The 6768-nt window shown below is 53.7% G+C and overlaps 1 long non-coding RNA gene across 1 annotated transcript; it reads left to right on the forward strand.

Annotated features, from left to right (window-relative positions):
- Nucleotides 1-1462: 1462 nt before the first annotated feature.
- LOC123955729 lies at nucleotides 1463-3751 on the forward strand. Its single transcript, XR_006821326.1, has 3 exons — nucleotides 1463-2232; nucleotides 3162-3256; nucleotides 3652-3751. It is a non-coding gene; the product is annotated as an uncharacterized LOC123955729 (long non-coding RNA).
- The last annotated feature ends 3017 nt before the right edge of the window (nucleotides 3752-6768 follow it).

Below are 6768 nucleotides of genomic sequence, written 5' to 3' on the forward strand. Positions count from 1 at the left end.
GTTACAAATTTGTTGGCATCAGACCCAATATTTAAGGACATTCCCACTCTAGACGATCATACAATCACTGCATTTCTCCCCAGGCTCCTCTCAAAGCCCCTCCACACTCACACCCAACTCCAGGCTCCCCACTCAGACCAGTCTGAATCCCCCTCCTCCTGGATGGGTCCTGGCTCCCAATATAAACTCTCAGAGCACCCAGGAAAAGTCTCATAATTTAACACTTTAACTATTCTATTAATTGTGTTGTTACATGTGTGTGAAGTCAGTACCCCCAGGTCCAGGATCTGCCTTCTCTGGTCTCCCCCCTGACCTCTGAGTTCTGGACCGTTCCCTCTCTCAATTGGGCAGCAGACCCCAACTGAGTGAGCACCCATCCCACATCAGCCGTTGGACCCTGTTGGACCTCGAGTGGTGTCAGTTAGTGGTGTGTGGGCTGATTCACCCATGCACACCTCTCAGACGCCCGCAGAGGGGTGGCCTCTGGGCACCAAGGCCCACAGCAGAGAATAGAGTAGTAGCCATACCTCTGGGCCAGCCTAGGGTTGGAGGTCCTAGAACTTCCCAGAATGTCCAGCAGTCATGCTGTCCAACACGCCTCGGGGAAAGGATTCTTGCCATGGGATCCCTGCCCTGGGCTTGGGTAGGCCTCATGCAGAAGCTCCTATAGAGGCCAGCACAGCAGGCCCAGGATGAGACTCAGGTCTGGCAGGAGACTGAGGGCTGCCCTTTGAGCCACCCGCCCTTCCCATCTCTCTCTTGCCTGATGGCATTTCGTGGCTTATTTACTACAAGTCGCACCCTGATAGAGGCCCCACGGACTGGGTAAATGAGTCACCAGCACCTCCAGGAGGACCTGATGTGGGGGAGAGTCACAATCAGGCCAGCCCCGCCCAGCCCAGCCCCTCCTGAGCCACAGCTCCCACCCCCAACGCACAGAAACAGTTCTGCTGGCTGGTGATCACACTAGGGCTGGGCCCTTAACAGGGAAAGGCCGGTAAGTCTTTTGGGCAACGCTCCCTGACTTGTGCTTGTGTGAACAGCTCCCTCCTCCCCATCAGGGCTCTCACTCAGCCATCTTCCTTACAGATTACAGGGGGCTTCGTCCCCCACCGGCCCCAGCCCCAAGCCAGACCTCTAGGTCCATCCCATCCCCATCTCCCCTGCCAGCTCCTCTCTTCTTCATGGAGGTGAAGACCTGGGTGTCAAATCACACTCCGCCACCTACGAGCTGTGTGGCCTTGGTCAAGATGATCGACTTCTCTGAGCTCCAGATTCCTCAGCCACAAATAAGGATGGGAATAACGTCTACCTCATCAGGCCACTGGGAAGTTTAAAGGAAGACAAGTGACCTCGCATGCATGGTGTAGCAAGTGGCACACTAGCAAGCCTACAGCTTAAATGTTCCCGTCCCATCATGGCCGTGATTATCATTCGCTTCTGGGGCGAGGCAAAACGCTTATTCTGTTCCAGGAGCGCACATTCCAATCCATGGCAAAGCTAAGAGACACGACGTCCATTTTACCTGCTTTACCAGGATTTTGCAGCCTATGACTACTTGCTGAGGAATTTGCACTGATATAAGCAGCTCATTCATTCTGCAAATATGTCCTGAGCACCCGCTAGGAAGTGACGTGTTCTTGGCGGTCCCAGGAGCAGAACTGGGGCGTGTGGACGAGAGGCTGTGCTCCACAGCTGCTCAGACCCATATCGTGGAAGTTCCTTTCGCGCTTTGTTGAAGTGACGGCGGGGTCTGTGCCTGTATCTCTGGAGAGAGGTCCTGGCATGGCCGGAGCTGATGTCTAAGAAGACGAGGCAGGAGAGGATCATGCTCAGAGATTCGGCCAGCTCCGGTGCTGGGAGCCCTGCTTCACCTAACTCTTGTGATATTGGGAAAGTCAATTAGTCTTAGAGAGCCTCAGTTACCTCCTCTTTTAAATGGGCAGAACCTTACAGGGTGGCTGTCAGCTCATGTGTGTGGAGGCCTCCCACTAACTATATTCTTTCTTCCTTCTTTCCTCCCTCCCTCAACCATCCACTCACCCATCCAACTTTTTTTTTTTTTTTAATGACCTACTCTGTTTCAGCTACTGTGGAGGAGGTAGGAGGAGAGGGGGACAGACCCAGGCTCAACAGTGAGGAGCCTCAGTCCATCATCCAGTTCCACACGGCGATGCTGGGGCACGCGGACCAGCTCCTGGGAAGGACTGACCCTTCTTCAGTCCAGCCCAGGTGACTGGGACACCCCTCTGGGCCCAAACCTGGTCTAGGTGAGAAGGAGCCCAGGCTCATGGGCAGATGGCCAGGGTGGACCTCCCCCCTGCTTGGACCCCAGCCAGCACCACCCTCCCTGCCCCCAGCTGGCCTCGTGACCTTCTGTTTCCTGTCGCTTGGCAGGAAATGAGTTCTGAAAGAGAAGGGCTGTGTGGGCTCCAGACAGCACACCCCCGCATCAGGCAGAAAGTACGAAGAAGGGGAGGTCCCAGCCATTTCTACTCCCTTCCCTCAGAAAAGCAATGCTTTTATACAAATCTCCCCAACAGATTTCTGCTTTGTTCTCTGGAAAGAAAGGAAACATGTGGCCACCACTAGCCACAAGAAAGGCTGGGAAAAAGGGAGCGGGATTACCATGATTGGTTTAGCCCAGGGATCAGCACCATTTTCTGCAAAGAGCTAGAGGGGAACTATTTTAGACTTTGGGGGCCATGCAGTCTCTGCTGCAAATACTCCACTCTCCTTGGCAGTGTGAGACCTGGGAGCAAACGGGTAGGGCTGTCCTCCAGCAAAACTTTATGGACACTGATGCTCAAATATCACGTCAGTTTCATGTGTCACAAAATAGTCTTCTTTGATTTTTTTTTTTTCAAAAGCCATTTTAGCTCATGGGCCATACAAAACCAGGAGGCAGTCAGATTTGGCTCTCAGTTCGTAGTTTGCCAGTCCTTGGCTTAGACCAGTCATAATCCATCACCTGGGGTGGGACATGCTGTCCCTCCAACGAAGGGTGTGTGTTTGGCATATGCCATGTGGTACGGTGTGTGTGTGCGCCCGCGTGTGTGGTATATGTGTGTTTTCCAACACCAACCTGGGGATGGTGGGAGTGGGGTGTACTAGATGAGCAACGGGTGGTGATCCCCACAGGCCATACTCTCACTGCACAGGGAGCACAGTAGCATTTGAACCCAAGCCATCCAAACTGGAGAGCCTACCCTCGTGGCTGCCATGCTCCGCTCAGAGACCTCGGCTCGCTGTGAAGGTAAGGCTGGGGCGGGGTGGGGGGGGGAGAAGCACATGATCAGGCATCAGGATTAGGATGTCACCAAGAAGACTCACACAGGGACCCAAGTCTACACACTCCCAAGGCTTTCCCGTAGCCTCTTCTCTTGGGAGGACCCGAGTGGGAGATCAGAGGAGCAGGGTACAGGGAGGAAGGAGGAGCTCCCAGCTCCCACCCTCCCCATGGGAATGCACATCCCCACCCCCCATCTGTGGAGATCGGGTGGGGGCTTCCCTCCGGCCCTGGAGCAGGATTTCCGTTTCCCTTGACAATGACAGACCGGAAATTGGGTCTTATTCTCATGGTAGGAAGAGAAGCCCTGCTACTCTCCCTGACTTCCTTTTTCTCCTGCTTTTCCCTTCTGCCTGCCCTAGTACCGAGGAGATTCGGGGACGTATCTAACAGCTGAAGAAGCCTGAAAGAACGTGGAAGCTCAGAGATGTCATCCTTTCAGCCATTAAAAATTTTCTTTCGCTCCTACCATATGATTTGCTTTTTAAAAGTCATTCAGTTCTCGCTGAGCAGGAGCAAGGCTCTCTTCCAGGGGATTTTACATCCTTTGACTCATGTAATCTTCCCAACAACCCTGTGAGGTAAGTGTCGTTAAACCCATTTCACAAAGGTGGAAACTGAGACCCAGAGAGTTTACTTACGTAATGACAGAGCCAGGATTTAACCCAGGTCTGACCGACTCCAGAGCCCCTCTCTCTGCTGTCACCCACTGCCTCTACCCCACAGGAGGTCCTGGAGAGAATGGAGGATTGGGGTTCAGAGCTCAGGTGTTGGAGTCAAAGAGACTTGAGTTCAAATTCTGGATGACGTATATACCAGTTGCTTTCTAGGGCAAGTCGTTTAATATCTTGTAACCTCAGTTTCCCCTCCTGTGGGGGCTAGGAGAGCTATTCTGTTTTTCTGCTGCACCATGACTTCCTCTGGGGAAACCACTAGTCCCCATTCCTTTGGTTCTCCTGGCAATGATCTCACTTGCCAGCTGCAGGAGTGAGCACATGCCCCAGGCCCTGCCAATTACAGCATCTTGTTCTCCAGGCCTCAGTGATGAGTTCAGGGATACATACATGTGACTAAATCCAGCCAATGAGAATTAGGCTGAGAATTTTTGCTGGCCCCGTTAAGAAAGAAAGGCTCTCTTTTTCTTGTTGGGGTGCAAGCCTAGAGTTGCTTTGGCCATGTTGTCACCGCACATGAAGAACCTGCCTGAGAGAAAGAAAAGCAAAGGAAGGGAAAAAAAAGGCAGAAGTGAGAGACCCTAAAAAGAAAAGATTCTCAATGACTTCACCTGAGCTCCTGGCTCCCATTATGCCTAAGATAGACCCTCTGTTGTCTTAGCTATATAAGCCTACCTGTGTTTCAGGCTGTGCTGGCCAGTCTGAGCTGTTACTTGGACACTTGCAGTAGAATGAAAGCCACAGGAAGGCAAAGGTATTTTTGAAGTCAATGCTGTGTCTCCAGTGTTGGGCACACAGAATGTCCTCAGCCGACCTGAAGCACATCAGATACAGCAACCCTCCCCCGCCATGGGATGTTGGGAGGATAAAGCGGGGATGGATGGATGGATAGATACGCAAGGCTGGGCCCCAGGCCTGGCACAGTGAACCTCAGCAACCACGGCTCTGAGCCAGAGCACCTGCCCTTTTGCAGCTTCCCGCCCAGCAGACTATCCACCCCACTGTCCGTAAGCAGGTGCCAGGAGGGCTAGGTCGGGAGCAGGGATTGAAGACCAGGAGTGGAAACCACAGTACTCCAAGCTACAGAAACACTGGGAAGGGAACCCAGAAAACACTGCCGACCTTGTCCCTGCCCTCCAGGATTCTCTTTGGCACCGTCCAGTCTTTGCGGCTCCCCGCCGCACGGCTCCCCGTGACCCAGAGCTGGAGTCACTGTGCTGCTGTCATTCAACACCAGACCACCCCCACAGGCCTGTGAAGCCACTAGTGGCCACTACCTTCCACGCCCCACGCCCCCTGCCACGGCCTGCTGCATGGGTCACTTTTCTAGTCACCCCTGATCTCTCTGTGGTCCACTTCCCCAAAACCTCATTTGCTGACCCTGTCCATGTGGAGCTGGGAGTACTGGGCCTGTTGGACAGCCAAGACACGCCCCTCCACAGCCTTCTGAAAATACGTGCGCTCCCCATTCCCAACAAGCACCCCCAAAAGGTTACCCTCCGAATCCTGTTCTCCTTCTCATTTTCAGTCTAAGTAATTAAACTCAGCACCTCCAGGGCGATTAAACATTAATTCTGCATTCAACAGGCCCGGAAACGAGATGCAGTGGGAGGCAGACTTGATGCTCCTGGCTCGATGCAGTTAGAAAACCACCTGTGGGGGGAGGGGGGGAACTGCGGCGCTGTCGCAGCCACAGAAGGTGCTGCTCCCGCGGTGACAAGCCTCTTCTTGGCGTCTAATCCCTCAGGTTTACGAGGCTGTTGCTGACGGTGGCAGGGCACAGGTAATTAGTTTACACGAAGGGTCTTTACTTCTAAATAGACAAGGGATCACGGGCACCGGTTCTGAGCAAGCCTGTTGGGTCCCCACTGTCTGTGCAACGCCCCCCCAACACCCTGCTGACGGCCACTGCCATCCCTCCCCTCCCCCTCAGCCGTGCCATCTGCACTGAGCCGGGCACCGTCCCAGTGCCCCCCACCTGCTGCCCCTGCTGCCCCATCCAGCCCACTCTGGTCCTCTCCTCAGCCATCCCTTAGCTTCCAGTGACTATCCCCCAGGGGTGGTCCCTGCTGCAGACTGGCCATCCCCGGGGGATGTCTTCAGGGCTCCTTGTCTCCCAGGCAACAGCCTGTTGCTCAGGATGCCAGCCCGGAGGCTGGCATTCCAGGATGCCACAAAAGGACATTTCCTTTCCCCATCGCAGAAGCCACCAGGGGCCTTCGCACTTCCCACACCATCCAACTTTCCCATCTGGTCCCTCTGAACACCGTGGGCAGCAGGAAATATCTCTTTAACCCTCAAGGGCTAGAATGCCTTACTATTTTGAGGAGCTCAGTAGCCTGAGGCAGAAACCACCCTTTGCACACGATGGATCCTGTCCCTAACCATGAACCATTCGACGGCAACAAGGCAAGAGGAGAAGTTCTAAGTCTTTCTTGACCTTCAGGAAGGACTAGGATAGTGCTGTGCAACAAGGCCGCCACAACCCACAGGTGACTATTAAATTATTTTAGGTAGCATAAAATTAAAAATTCGCTTCCTCACCTGCACACGTCGTTTGCGGCTCCCCTATTGAGCAGGGCAAATACCACATTCCGTTGTCACGGAAAGTTCTTCTGGACAGCGCTACCCTAGAATATAAGCTTCCAAGTGTGGGCATGGAAGCTGGGCAGGCCCTTGGCCATTTACACTGGGATCCTGGGCAACACACTTAACTTCCTGAAGCCCCCCTCTGCTTTTTCCTCCATAATATTAGCTATCTCAGGGAGTCATGAGGTCCAAAGGAGAGAATCCAGGTACACGCTC

Source organism: Meles meles, chromosome 13, assembly GCF_922984935.1.
Source record: "Meles meles chromosome 13, mMelMel3.1 paternal haplotype, whole genome shotgun sequence".
Classification (NCBI taxonomy): domain Eukaryota; kingdom Metazoa; phylum Chordata; class Mammalia; order Carnivora; family Mustelidae; genus Meles; species Meles meles.